Here is a 15,907-nt window from a genome sequence, read left to right on the forward strand (position 1 = left end):
GGCAAATATTAAACTTCCAATTAACTGTAATCCCTTTACTTCCCTTCTTTTGAAACTTGCCTAAGATTTTTCACATAACAATAAAAAAAATTTAAAAAAAAAGAGAAAAGATTTTTGAAAGAAGAAAATGGGTTTTTTAGTCGTTCTATATCTTGAAAGGTAATAGATATTTAAAATTTCTATTTGCATGAAAGTTTCTGAAGATGAAGAATTTAACAAACTTTTGTTTTCAGTTTGTATCTGTAGATCTAAGTAGTTTGGGAAGATTTAATTTTTTAAATAGTTTTTAATCTCTGATTGAGGAATACAGATCACAACGAATAAGTACAGAGTAACTGCCCTTTACTATACTTCAGATCCCTTAAGCTTTGACTAATTACTGTTCTCAGGGAAAAATGTGTAATTTTTCAAGTGAAAATTGATTTGGTAACACCTGTGTGAGTTTTTTTTTTTATAACATAGGAGTCATATTTGAAAATGTAAGTTATGTTATTCAGCTCCAGGAAAAATGATTATTTGTTTGCTTATTTTTTATTAAAGTATAGATGACATATGATTTTACATTAATTTCTGGCTTACAACATAGTGATTTGACAATTCTGTGCATTACACATTGCTCACCACCATATGTAGAGTTACTCTCTGTCAGCATACAAAGTTATTACAATATTACTGGCTATATTCCCTGTGCTGTACTTTTCATCCCCATGACCTATTTATTTTATAACTAGAAGTTTGTGCCTCTTAATCCCCTTTACCTATTTTGCCATCAGGGCAGCCACTATAGAAAACAACATGGAGGGTCCTCAAAAAATTAAAAATAGAAATACCACGTGATCCAGCAATTTTACTGCTAGGTGTTTACCCAAAGAAAATAAAAGCACTAACTCCAAAAGATGTATGAACCCCTGGCTTTATTGCAACATTATTTACAATAGTCAAGATATGGAAAAAACCGGGGTGTCCATGGATGAATGGATAAAGAAGTGTACGTATGCGTGTGTGCATGTGTGTGTGTATAATGGAATTTTACTCAGAAGAATGTTTTAAACAACTCTATGAAAATATTTAGCTAAAAAGCATGTTAAATTTATTGCTAGACCTCTTGTGTTGAATGTTACATGAATGACTTAACATGTATTTTGGTAAGAAGATATTAGTAAAGAGAAACCATGAATGAGTTTGTAACTTGCCATACTGTGCTGGAAATTATGGAGTGTAAAAATTACTGTAGTAAAAACCAGAATTACCTTTCATAAAATTGTAAACATTTTTAAATAGATTCTATTAATTAGTTAAACCAAACAAACAATTAGCTAGATACATGGAGCTGTTTTTCAAATTTTAATCATATATTCTATTTGACTAAATTAACTATCAAAGTAAGTTAAAAATGAATAGTTAGGAGTTCTATGGAGATGCTGCAATCCCTTGATAACTTGTTTGTGAAATCATGAGCTGTATGGTCGTGTGCCACAGAGTACCTTTGAAAAGGCTCAGATGAAGACCCCAGCAAGGTAATGAATCTCACTAATGGTTTGGCTTCAGTAGATGCCTAGTATAACTATGTAGAAAATATGGCATTATCTTTACATTGATATTTAAAAATTGCTTCCAGCATATAAAGATTTCCCTGACAGAGTATTTAGCATAGTATTTACTGCCACTCAAAGACGATTAATTGTTTACTTCTCAGTTTATCACCAGTCAAGAAACGTAGAAATGGTTTCCAAATATTTGACATCTACTAACTTTCTTAATAAAATCAATACATAAACTTGAGTGTTTGAGGAAAAAATAGTTTAGGTCTTTGAAATTGCAAAAATATTCCTATCTAATCATTACAAATGTTTGCTTTCAGTTTAAGACATTTTCTTTTTTCTCTTTCTGACTGGGATAGGAAGAGTGATTTGGAATTTTCAGTCTTAAAGAAAAAAATGGGCACCATTCTACAGTAAAATCAAACCAATGGAACAGGTCTGTCAATCTGATAAAAAATATAAAGTAGAAAAGAGAATATTTGAGATCATTTGGTGATAAAGAATATTCTGTGTCATTTAGAATATTTTGTGAAAATCAAAATCAGTTTTTAATTATGAACAGTTACTGTGTGTGTTTGAGTGTGTGTACAAAGCTTTATAGAAGGATATGAAGATTTTAAGTTTCAGAAAATAAGGCACCTACGAATATAAATGCTTATTCTATTCTGTTAAATTCAGAAATATGTATTTTTGAAGCATTGGAGCCCACAATTCAAGCCAATTGAAGCCTGAAGACTGAGCTTTATGCTCTCACCTTCGGGTCAGGTGAAGGGATATGAAAACGGCAGCTGTAGGACAGGACTGTTGGAATTGCTCCTCAAAAATAGAAAATACCAAACCCCCATGATGACACCCACTACAATAAATCAGGAAATTGGGGCAGCTGGGTTGCTCAGTCGGTTAAGCGTCTGCCTTCGGCTCAGATCATGATCTCAGGGTCCTGGGATTGAGCCCTACATGGCGGAGGGGAGTCTGCTTCTTCCTCTCTCTCTGTCCCTCCCCCCACTCATGCATGCACACTCTCTCTCTCTCAAATAAATAGATAAATAAAATCTTAAAAATAAATAAATAAATAAATCAGGAAATAAGAGCAGGGGGCACAAACCCCTGGCAGCTCAAGACTTGGGTTGTATCAGCATCTCTTCAGGAGGAAAGACAGGGGGCAAGGTGGTCCATGGTGGATGTGAGAAGTAGAGAACCCCAAAATTGCCACCAGGCATGCACTGGAACATGGGCAGGACAATTTGAGAAAAATCTACTGAAACTCTAAGTATTTTTTTCATATGCTAAATTGTGGATAATTAGCATGAGTCCCTGATTTAAGACGATGTGGCAGGAGCAATCTGATGTCTACCGAATCTGCAAAATCCCTTCTACAACAGAGCCTGACACTGGAGAGAGACTATTCGAAAGAGAATCTAAATTTATCAGAAGAGGAATGATAGCAGCAAAAGCAAGAGTTAGGCATGTTTAAAATGAACAAAGAAAAACCACTAAGAGATTTCAAATGGTAAAGGAACATAACTTAAAGAATTGATGGAAATTACAGGGAGCCCATTAGAGCTGTGAGCCTAGAAAAACTCTTCAGACCCACTGCTACTTCTCCAAATGCCACGAAACTAATTTACTGTAGAGAAATAAAAAATAGCACAACACTAATTATCATAATTAAATCCCATACTCTTATTTTTTAAAAAGATATATTGAAATAGAATATTGACCCTGTGGAAAATAGAAGCACTCCAAAAAGTCATGGCAAAGAACAAATGGAAACAAGCCACGTGTTTCCAAACCCGCGAAAATAAATTAAGAAAATGATAGAAGATATAAAACAATAGCATAAATCTAAAATAGAAATAATAAGAAATGAGGTGATAGCATGTAAAGAAAGATGTGAAATAATGAATAACAATATTAACCTCGGCACACAGATAATTTCTTTAGACAAACAGAATAAGCAAGTGGAGAAAAACTTTTAAAATAAAAAAGAAACAAAAAGTTAAAAGAGAACCAAGAAAAAGTGACTGGTATAGAATGTGTGTAAAGACTGTCCAATAGATTTATAAAAGATGACCTCAAACAAAAACCAAAGCAATGAAATCAAAGTTGAGAAATTTTTAAATTTCTTGAAAGCAGTATATTCTGTCAGCAAAACCCCACTCAGCAGTTAAGTCATGTACTTCACCAACACTCTACCCATATCTAAATCACTATAAAAAGGTGTATCATAAAATTGGAAAAGAATATTAGTTGTTGATTATTTTAGTTTGTTCAGATATCTTAGTTTGTTGTAGTTGATATGTAAGACCTTTTCCTCAAGAAGAACCCTGTGGAATCCTTCTTTTTGCTTCCCAATATCCTTAACTTTTCCATGAAATTTGTTGCCAAGTACTGGTCCTTCTTTTACCATAATTCTGGCATTTGATTTTTTTTTTTACCAAACAAATCTGTATCCTTTCAGCACATTCCAGCCTCTGGGGAATCATTCACTCCCATAAGTATAGCATTGAGTTTCCCTCTGTGTTGGTCACAAAGAAACAGTGTCCCAACCTCTGTGAGTCTCTTGCCTATGGCTGTTGTGCTCTCATTTTTAACTCACTCTACAATTATTTGTGTCTTTCCAGACATTATAATTTCCTCAGATGTGTCTGAGATAGCCGGCTACTGGCAGATGAAGCAATTTTTACTTGGAACATTCTGCACTAAGAGAAAGAGCCCAGGTTCTGGCTTCAAAAACACTCTGGCTTAAACCTCATCTCTGGCTCCTACTAAACATAGAACTTAAGTAAAGAACTTAATCTTTCTAAGCCTCATTTCCTCAGCTCTAAGAGGGCTTTAATGATATTTTACTCCATGGTTTATTGTGGGGATTAATGGGCCAGCATATGAAAGAGCTTTGTAAACTGAAAGTGCCCCACAGGTTTAAGGTTACAGGACCACTGAAAACATCCACATCAAATTCAGTGTGTCTGGTATGGAATTCATCTAACAGTCATTCAAAAAGCATTTACAAGATGCCTGTGAGCCACGGGGCCAGGGTTGGCTGCTGCATCTCCTCGTAACTACCCCAGTATGTCTCCCACCCTAATGGTCATAAGTTTGTCCAGAGTGCTTCATCTGCCCACCTACGCATTTGCAAAATTCCAGTGTCACTTGAAATCATTGCTTCTTCCTAATTACCAATATCCAGTCAATGTCCTTCTGGCTTTCTGCTCTTTTCTTCCTAAAGTTTCTGAATCTCTTCCACCATTTCCTTTCTCATACCTACATCTATTTAAGGAAACCAAAAATATAAAACTTAAGCGTTGTGCAATTCTTTTTGAAAATTGTCCCATTGAGTTCAAAATTAAACAAACATAGTTTAAGTATGTATTCTCACCAAAAAGGTGCTAGCAGTTGCAGAGTCACTTACTTCAACATATTTATGGGAAGTAGGCAGAAGAACAAGTGTACAGTGCTTTTGTTGTCAAAAGTCTATAGCACAATGAGATAGCTAGGCAATTTATATATATAAATTTGGTCAAGAACTATACCTAGGTAATATCAGGCCTAGGTAATTTCACAGCATGTTCTATCAATTATTTAAGAAAGACAATAAAATGAAATTCATTTACTATAGTGAATGAAATATCTAGGATTAAATGTAACAAGAAATGTGCAATATTTACATAATGAAACTTTAAAATACTGTTTTTCCTGTCATGGAGCATGGGAACAGAGAGGAAAAAAAAAGGAATTTCAGTTTTTAAAAATGAAGTTAAGATTACACTGCCATCAAAAGTAGCTCAAACACTTACTGAATGGGTTGATATCCTTTTCTGAAGCCAGATCTTCCCATTCTCCAGGCAATGGCAAGGCATTTTTGGATCTTCATGTGGGAATGTCATTGTAGAGGGCAATGGAAACAATCTCTTCCATGGTCCAGGAAGTTCAAGTCTCTCAACATGGAAAAGGAGCAGTAGAATGGAGAGAGAACCATCTCTTCAGATTCCAAAACAACAAGACCTTTGGAGACGTCAACAAAATACACACACATGAAGCCCTCAGACCGTTCTGTGTCAGGAAAATTAAAGACACTGGAATTTCTCCAGAACAAACCAATGGATCTATCACAGTGACTAAGGTCAGCAAGGAGACTTCTGACACTCATGCTCTATTTGAATCTCTAGCCAAAGAAAATTTACTTTTAGGGGAAGATGTTGACTTTTTTGACTTGGAAGAAATTTCTTCTCAAACTGATAGTGAAATGGACAAAAGGGACACCTCAAAAGATTGCCTTTCTCTTGACCTAGAAGGGCTAAGGAAGGCTGAGTCATGAAAAATAGTTCTGCAACAGAAATGTAGGTGCAGTCAGCCCTGAAATTTTCAGGAACAGATAGTAATGCTGAACTGAAGGGACTCCTAGATTTAGAAACCTATGAGAAGCAAGATATAATGCTAGACATGGACAAGCAGTCTGGTTCCCCAGAAAGCCACGTAGAAAACACATGGAATGTATGTGAAGGTCTAGATAAACTTAGATACATTGAATATTACCTTAATAAGAACAAAGAAAGGTCACATTTATCTGAAAAGTTACAGAAAGCAGAATTAAATGATGGCAAAAGTATTGAGCCACTGGGAATACACATCACCCTTAGTAATTCTCTTCCCCAGGTAGGTGATCCCTCAACTGAAGGCAATGAAGAACCAGATAAAACCTGGGTTAGTGTCCCTCCCACTGCAACTGACCTCTGGTACAGAAGCAAATAGGAATAAGAGTCTCCAGACAATTCTGCAGAAGCTGCTCTGGACAACAAATGCCCAGGCAGACAAATGGATAATAAGTTTGAAATTCAGTTATGTGTACTAAAGAGAATTCAAGTATCCATTGAAGATACCTTTCTTCAAAAGAAGAGAAAAACAAAACTCCACCCACGTTTCTGTGCATTAAAGTAGGAAAACCAATGAGAAGTTTCTTTGCGACTCACACTGCAGCCATAGTCCAGCCGTGTGGCAAACGAAGAAAACAGCCAGTGTCCTGGTTGGCTGTTCCTCTGGAGAGCCTGTGTTAGCAGCTATCAGATATATAAGAAGAAGACATCCTGCCCCAGAAGAAGTGTGTAGTCTTGGGCTGCTCTGCTCTGGTCAGTGGAATAAGGAGCCACAGAATCAAGCAGCAAAGAATGAGAATTCCTAGAAATAGTGTACCCTGGACTGAGAGTCTTCATCCATTTGAAACATAATTTCTTAATTTGAGAAATGGGTCATTGTGTTAAGTGATTGGATCATGCATAAACAAATTGACGCATATATTAATGAATGCATATATCCTGGCATGTACCGGGCTAGTTCTGGATAAGTGACTGGGACTCTACCTTGAGAAGTTTATGAAATCTGATGAAACAGTTTCTAGCACTTTCTAGAGACTTCATATGATTGTATGCCATAGATTTGGATACTGTTCTATGTAAAAAATACAATCATCTTTTCCTTAATACTAAGAGATTATTTCCTTATTTAGAAAGAACCAATAATCCTGTTCAAATTAAAGCTTTTCTTTTTTTCTAATTAAAAAAATAGCTCAAAAACATAGCACAAAAAAATCACAGATGAATCATTCTTTTGAATATCAATTTAAAATATCTCAAATAAAATATTAGGAAACAGAATCCAAACTTCAACATGACATTGATACATGATGACCCAGTAGTACTTAAGGTATAATGTCAAGTTGCTTTGGTGTTAGAATATTTTATTTATTATATTAATAAATGAAAGTAAAAAAAAAACTCATGATCTTCTCATTGTATATTCAATAAGCAGTTTAAAATGCATAATCCATTCTTTATAAAAATTCTTAATTAAATGAGAATAGATAATTATTTTTATAACAGATAAAATGAATTCCTATCTCTTTAGTGGATAAAATAGAAGTTCCTATATTAACATTCTCTTAATGTTCTGAAAGCATATAAAGCCTTAGAGGAAGCATTATTTTCAAAATAAGAATTATAACAAAAGTACTTTCTTCTTCTTCTTCTTCTTCTTCTTCTTCTTCTTCTTCTTCTTCTTCTTCATTTTTCTGATATACAGTTTAATCCTGTTAGATAAGAATAGAAATGAAAGATAAAAATCTTAATGGAGACTGGCTTTCAGGAAGGTGGAGTAAATGTACTTCTCTTAAATCCTTCTGCGAAGTACATAACACATAAAACAAACATAAAAAGACTCTGAAAGGTGGAGAGAAAGGCAGACCAGCTAGACATGTTGACACCCAAGGAAATACGTGGTGGCGAGTTTTTTGGATTTTCTCTTTGCCTGCTATTTCTCAGGCTTAGAGCGAAGAAGCTGTCGACCTGGAAACCCAATGTGTGCAGAGAGAAAAAACCACAACCAAAGCTTTCTCCTTCTCTCCCAAGGACCAGAGAGAAGTTTAACAAGACAAATAAGTTTAGACAATAACTATTCTCCCCCAGCCAAATGCCACAGATAATACTGTGGTTTCATCTCCAAACACAGCAACAAAAGGTGAGGGAGGAGCCCAGAGTTCCACTTTTGCAAGGCTGTCATAAGGTGCCCCGATAACCTGACCAGGGGGTAGGATAGTGGGTCAAGTTAATGGTAAAGTTTACTATACAGCTACAGGATTAAGGTAATGTGGTACTGACTAAGGGATAGACACATAGATCCAGAACCAAAATAGCAAAAGGACTAATAGACCCACACTCTTCTTCTAACCTGATTTTTTTCAAAGGTGTAAACCAATTCAATGAAGGTTAAAAAAAAACTTATCAACATATGGTGCTGGAGCAATTGGACATCTGTAGGAAAAAAAAAAAAAAAAAAAAAGTAAACCTGACCTAAGTCTTACACCTCACACAGAAATTAACTCAAACCGGATCATGGAATTAAATGCAAAACTAAAACTTGTTTTATAAAATAGGAGAAACTTTCTGTGATGTGGAGCTAGGCAAAGACTTCTTAGACTTGGCAGCAGGATGAAAACACAAGCTATAGAGTGGGAGAAATATTTGCAAACTGCTTACATAACAAAGAACAAGCACGTAGAATATAAAAAAGAACTCTTAAAACTCAACAGTAAAAAGGCAAACAATCCAATTAGAACAAGGTAAAAGTCATGAAGAGACATTTCACTGAAGAAGATACATAGATTGCAAATGAGTACATGAGGAGAGATGTTTAACATCATTTGCTGTTAGGGAAATGTGAATTAGAACCCCAAGGAGATATCACCACACACCTATTTGAATGGCTGAAGTAAAAAAAAAAAAAGAAGAAAAGAAAAAGAAATGTGACATCACCAAATGCTGATGAGGATGGAGAAGAACTGAATTGCTCATACATTACTAGTGAAAATGGAAAATGATACAACCACTCTGGAAAATAGTATGCTTGCTATTTAAAATGCTGAATATACAAACTTGCAATTTCACTTCTAGGCCTTTACCCCAGAGAAGTGAAGATAAAGACCTGTACACAAATGTTCATCGAAGTTTTATCCATAATATCCATAATAACCATAAATCAATCCAGATGTCCTGCAATGGGGAATGATTAAACAAACTGGTATATCCAAACGATGGAATCCTACTCAACATTATAAGGCAATAGGCTACTGGAACACAAAACAACTTGGATGGATCTGCAGAGAATTATGCTGAATGAAAAAGTCAATTGCAAAAGGCTTTTTACTCTTTCAGTCTATTTATATAATATTCCCCAAATGACAGAAGTACAGAAATGGAGAAAAGATTAGTGTCTGAGTAGGGTTAAGGAGAGAAGAGAGTAGAGGTAAGAGACAAGTGGGCATGTCTATAAAAGGGGACCTGGGGGATCTTGCTGTGATGGAAATTTTGTGTAGTTTGATTGTATCAATGTCTATATCCTGGTTATGATATTGTGTTATGTTTTTGCAAGATGTCACCATGTAGAGAAACCGGGTAAAGGGTACACAGTGTATCTCTTTCTTTCTGTATTATTTTTTACAGCTGCATGTGAGTCTACAATTATTTCCCCAAAAAAGTTTTTTAAAAATTTGTTAAACAACAACTTATGGGGGCACTTGGGTGGCTCAGTCCGTTAAGCGTCTGCCTTCGGCTCAGGTCATGATCCCAGGGTCCTGGGGTCGAGCCCCTTGTTGGGCTCCCTGCTCAATAGGGAGTCTGCTTCTCCTTCTCCCTCTGCCCCTTCCCCTGCTTGTGCTCTCTCTTTCTCAAATAAGTAAATAAAATCTTTTAAAAAAACCTTGTGATTATTTTAAGATATTATATTTTGCCTAGAAAACTATGATAAACAAGAAAAGATAAAAATAATGAAACTCAGAATAAAATGCAATTCATTTAATTGGCTGGATAAAAATTTATGTATCTTCTATGTAAACAAACAATAGGAAGATAGAAGATTAAGTTGATATAATTAAATAATAGACATCACATCCAGAAACTAAAAAAACACTGCTCCCGAGGGACACAAAAGAGTAATAATTAAATAGTATATACTTGAAAATGAAGACTCAGGAGGTCTTAAAAACTATTGCTTTCCCCTAAATCATGCTCTACATTTTATGTAATTCCAATGAAACTGTCATTTGAAATCTTTTTGAAAATACTAATATGATTTTGGAGTCCTAGGAGAAAATACATAAGGATATTTCTCAAAATGAAGAAAATGGATCTAATATTAAAGTGATGAGTAGAGAGTGTTAGTGCCATTTATTTTTTAGATTTTTATTTATTTTTCAATTCCCATGTAGTAACCATACAGTATTATATTAGTTTCAGGAGTACAATATAAGGATTCAACAATTTTGTACATTACTCAGTGCTCATCACAGTAAGTGTATTCTTAATCCCCTTCAGCTATATTGCCCGTTTCCCCCACCCAGCTCCCCTCTGGTAACCACCAGTTTGTTCTCCATATTTGAGTCTGTTTTTTTTTTTTTTTCCTCTCTCTCTCTTTTTTTCTTTGTTTTGTTTTGTTTGTTTTCTCTTAAATTCTACATAGAGTGAAATAATAAGGTATTTGTCTTTCTCTGACTGACTTATTTCACTTAGCCTTATACCCTCCAGATTCATCCATCCTGTTGCAAATAGCAAGATTTCATTCTTTCTTATGGCTGACTGATATTTCATTGTATATGTATGTATATATCTCACAACTTCTTCAGCCATTTATCTATGGATGGACACTTAGGTTGCTTCCATCTCTTGCCTATTGTAAATAATACAGCAATAAATATAGGGGCACATATATCTTCTTGAATTAGTGTTTTCATCTGGGGGGGATACCTAGTAGTGGAGTTACTGGATCCTATGGTAATACTATTTTTAATTTTTTTGAGGAAACTCCATAGAGTTTTCCACAACGGCTGCAAAGTGTTGCATTCTCACCAACAGCACACAAGGGCTCCTTTGTCTTCATATCCTTGCCTACACTTGTTGTTTCTTGTGTTTTTATTTTAGCCATTCTGACAGGTGTGAGGTGATATCTCATTATGGTTTTGATTTGCATTTCCCTGATGATGAGTGATGTTGAGCATCTCTTCATGTGTCTGTTGACCATCTGTATGTCTTCCTTGGAGAAATGTCTGTTCATATCTTCTGCCCAGTTTTTTTATTGGATTGTTTACTCATTGTTTTTCTTTTCTTTTTTTTTTTTTTGGTGTTGAGTTGTATAAGTTCTTTATATATTTTGGATATAATGGACATATCATTGGAAATATATTCTCTTACTCAGGGGTTTGTCTTTTTGTTTTGTTGATGGTTTCCCTTACTGTGCAAAAACTTTATATTTTGGTGTAGTCCCAATAGTTTAATTTTACTTTTGTTTCTGTTGCCAAAGGAGATATATCTAGGAAAATGTTTCTAAGGCTGATGTCAAGAGATTATTGCCAGGACACCTGGGTGACTCAGTCAGTTAAACATCTGCCTTTGGCTCAGGTCATGATCCCAGGGTCCTGGGATGGAGTCCAGCGTCGGGCTCCCTGCCCAGCTGGGGGCCTGCTTCTCCCTCTGTCGCCCCTCCCCCATTTGTGCTTGCTTTATCTCTCTCTGATAAATAAATACATAAATCTTTAAAAAAAAGAGAGAGAGGTTATGCCTCTGTTTTCAAGTCTCATGTTTAGGTCTTTAATGCATTTTGAGCTTATTTTTGTGTATAGTGTAAGAACGAGGTCCAGTTTCATTCTTTTGCAAGCAGCTGTCCAGTTTTCCAAACACCATTTAGAAGAAGAAACTGTTTTTTTCCCAGTGCATATTCTTGCCTCCTTTGTCAAAGATTAATTGATCATATAACTGTGGGTTTCTTTCTGGGCTCTCTATTCTGTTCCAAAGGTCTTTGTGTCTATTTTTGTGCCATTACTGTTTTGAGTACTACAGATTTGTATTATATCTTGCAGTCTGGGATTGTGACATCTCCAGTTTTGTTCTTCTTTTTCAAGATTGCTTTGGCTATTTGGGTCTTTTGTGGTTCCATACAAATTTTAGGATTATTTGTTCTAGTTCTGTGAAAAATGTTGTTGACATTTTGATAGGGATTGTATTAAATCTATAGATTGCTTTGGGTAGTATGGGAATTCTAACAATATTGGTTCTTCCAATCTTCTTCCAAGAAGATATATGTGCCTCTATATTTATTGCTGTATTATTTACAATAGGCAAGAGATGGAAGCAACCTAAGTGTCCATCCATAGATAAATGGCTAAAGAAGTTGTGAGATATATACATATATATACAATGAAATATCAGTCAGCCATAAGAAAGAATGAAATCTTGCTATTTGCAACAGGATGGATGAATCTGGAGGGTATAAGGCTAAGTGAAATAAGTCAGTCAGAGAAAGACATGGACTATCCTTCCATTTGTTTGCATCATCTTCAATTTCTTCCATCAATATTTTATAATTTTCAGAGTATAAGTCTTTCACTTTCTTGGTTAAGTTTATTCTTTTTTTTTTTTAAAGATTTTATTTATTTATTGGACAGAGAGAGACACAGCGAGAGAGGGAACACAAGCAGGGAGAGTGGGAGAGGGAGAAGCAGGCTCCCCGCTGAGCAGGGAGCCCGACGCGGGGCTCGATCCCAGGACCCTGAGATCATGACCTGAGCCGAAGGCAGACGCTTAACGACTGAGTCACCCAGGCGCCCTGGTTAAGTTTATTCTTAATGCGTTTTATTATTTTTGGTGTAATTGTAAATGGGATTGTTTTCTAAATTTATTTTTCTGCTACTTCATTATTAGTGCATAGAAATGCAACAGATTTCTGTATATTGATTTTGTATCCTGTGATTTTACCGAATTCATATATCAGTTCTAGTAGTTTTTTGGTGGAGTCTTTAGGGTTTTCTATATATAGCATCATGTCATCTGCAAATAGTGAAAGTTTTACCTCTACCTTACCAATCTGAATGCTTTCTGTATCTTTTTTTGTATGACTGCTATGGGTAGGGCTTCCAGTATTTTGTTGAGTAAAAGAGGTGAGAATGAATATCTTTGTTTTGTTTCTAAACTTTGAGGAAAAGCTCTCAGTTTTTCACCATTAAGTATGTTAGCTGTTGGTTTTTCAGACATGGCCATTAAGGATATATATATCCACTTAAATGGATATATATATAGAGAGAAAGAATGTCAAGAAATTTCAGAAATAAACTATAATACATTGTGAAATTCAGTATATTTAATGGAGACATTTCAAATCAGCAAATAAAACATAGTTTATTAAATAAATAGCATGTCAACATTTGAGTTGAACAACATATTTTAATTTCTACTCTAAAATTTACAGTAAAAGAAATTCTAAAGTTACTGTATAATTAAATGAAAGAAAAATAACATTAAAAGATAATGAAATAAACGTAGGATAGCTCATTTTAATTCATGTTTTCAGTAGTTAGGCCTTTCTCAACAGCATATAAATCTTAGAAGTACACATGAAAATTATTAATAAATTCAAGCTATAAAAATAAAAAAAAGAATTAAAAAAAAATCATGTCGGGGCACTGGGTGGCTCAGTTGGTTCAGCATCTGCCTTCAGCTCAGGTCATGATCTCAGGGTCCTGGGATTAAGCCCTGAGTTTGGCTCCCCTATCAGTGGGGAGTCTGCTTCTCCCTCTGCTTCTGCCCCTCCCCCACAGCTTGTGCACTCTCCCTCTCTCCTTTCTCTCTCAAATAAATAAATACTCTTAAAAAATGACAATTAGAGGTAATTGACCACTTAATGTTTGTGTCAACTGTTGCTGTATAAGAAGCTACCCCCCAAGTCTCACAGCAGTAAGAATTTTTGTTTATGCACATGCAGCCCCAGGTTGCATCTGGTTAAGGAAATTTTGGCTGGGTTACTGGGGCACTCTGCCTCATCCTGCAGCACCAGCTGGGCTTCGATGCTGGTTGTGGTTGGACTCAGGTTTTTGCATGTGTTCACTGTCAAGGCTAAAAGGACAATGGTAACTGGAGGAAAACTTCTTTAATTATGGATCACAAAATGCCAGAATTTAAGACAAGTCTTGTAAGTAAATTTAAATTCTCCACTCCTGTCACATCTATGAACTCATCCTTGGCCCAAACAAGTCACATTGACAAGAACAAAGTCAAGGGGTGGAGAAGTATACTGTCTCATAATGCAGCAAGGGCCAGGATTTTAATGTATAATACTATCAAAGAGAAGTGAAAAGTTAGGCCTAATAATTCAATTTTTGACAGTGAGGTTGATATTTGCAATTCATATTACATACAAAGGGAAATTTTCTTGTACATAAGGAGCTTCTACAGATCTATTAGAATTAAATTGAAATGCAAAAGAAAAATTAACAAAGGGTAGGAATAACAATTTTCAGAAAATAAATAGATATGCTTTGGTTATGTGGAAAGATAGTCTTCCTCATTCATAATAAGATAAATGTAAATTAAATTTGGCAAAGATTGACAACAATTAAAACAAAATCACAGTATCTTGTGTTAGTGGGACTTTCTTATACATTACTATTGCTTGTGAAAAGGGCACATCTACAGAGGGCTATTTACATATATATCTGAATACATATTTTAGCTACATATTGTACATGTGTTTAAAATGCACACAATCTTTGATCTAACAATTCTGTTTCTTTATATATATATTTGTCCTACAATTAAATAATTGTACCACAGGTCATTCATAGCAATGATTTAAAACAATAGAAGATTGAAAACATCTAAAGTCTGTCAATTTTGGACTAGTGATATGAATCATGTTACATCTATACACTCATATTCAGCCTTTAGAAGGAATTGGCCAGCTATATGTGTAACTGATGTGGAATGATCTCCATGACATATTAAGAGTAAAAAAGCAAGATGGAGAAGAGTTATAATATTCTCACATTTCTGTAGGAAAAAAAACAAAAACAAAAACACCAAAACATAAAAAGGATTCTGTTTGTGGGAAAGTTGACAAATACACAGAATATACTGAAGAGTAAATGAGAAATAAGAGTTGTCTCAGGAAAGGGAAACTTGGACGCAATTAGCAGCTGTTATTGAGAATGAAAGCTGAGAAACCCAGAATTGCCTCAGTAACCATCCAGACAGAAATGATGCTATTTGTAAACATTCAGGGCAAATGCATCAGTATATTTACAGCTCAAGATTTAACTCTCGAACGTGTTTGAGCTTTCTTTCCTACCTGCTGAAGCTTGATAACACAGAGATGCCTTTCATACATTTCCCAACATATGTATTCAATAATGAGAATATGAATTTTTAGTATGCAGATTTTAGCAAGACAATCATCATCCTCTTTCATTTTCTTTGAAATTACCCAGAACTATTCCACTGATGTTTTTGATAATGATGACAATCCAGATTATAATAATTTCCTTGTTATCTTTCAGCTTTAGAAAATTATCTGCTCAAAAATTTTATAATACTCTAATTCCTTCATTATAAATGTTATCTTCTAAGATGTCAAATAGAGCAATTGGAAGGAAACCTTAAGGATATAATTTTTTTTCTGGTTGGGGAATTTCCCCTCTCCCGATCTATTGACCAATTTTCCTGAAAGAGGGGGGGATGTGATAAACTAAATTATCTGGTATTTTAAAACTATAGTTTTTCATTGGTATGCTAAAATATAAAATGCATTTCAAACAAACACTTGCTTTCTCTTTTTTTTTTTTAAGATTTTATTTATTTATTTGAGAGAGAGAGAATGAGAGACAGAGAGCATGAGAGGGAGGAGGGTCAGAGGGAGAAGCAGACTCCCTGCCAAGCAGGGAGCCCGATGCGGGACTCGATCCCGGGACTCCAGGATCATGACCTGAGCCGAAGGCAGTCGCTTAACCAACTGAGCCACCCAGGCGCCCGCTTTCTCTTAAGAAGTTATATTTTTGA

General features: G+C 35.1%; 1 pseudogene; it reads left to right on the forward strand.

Moving 5' to 3' along the window:
• Positions 1-5,389: 5,389 nt before the first annotated feature.
• Positions 5,390-6,595, forward strand: LOC102746507 (nuclear receptor coactivator 7 pseudogene; annotated as a pseudogene).
• Positions 6,596-15,907: the final 9,312 nt, after the last annotated feature.

Source organism: Leptonychotes weddellii, chromosome 3 (genome assembly GCF_054177405.1).
Source record: "Leptonychotes weddellii isolate Sample4059 chromosome 3, ASM5417740v2, whole genome shotgun sequence".
Classification (NCBI taxonomy): domain Eukaryota; kingdom Metazoa; phylum Chordata; class Mammalia; order Carnivora; family Phocidae; genus Leptonychotes; species Leptonychotes weddellii.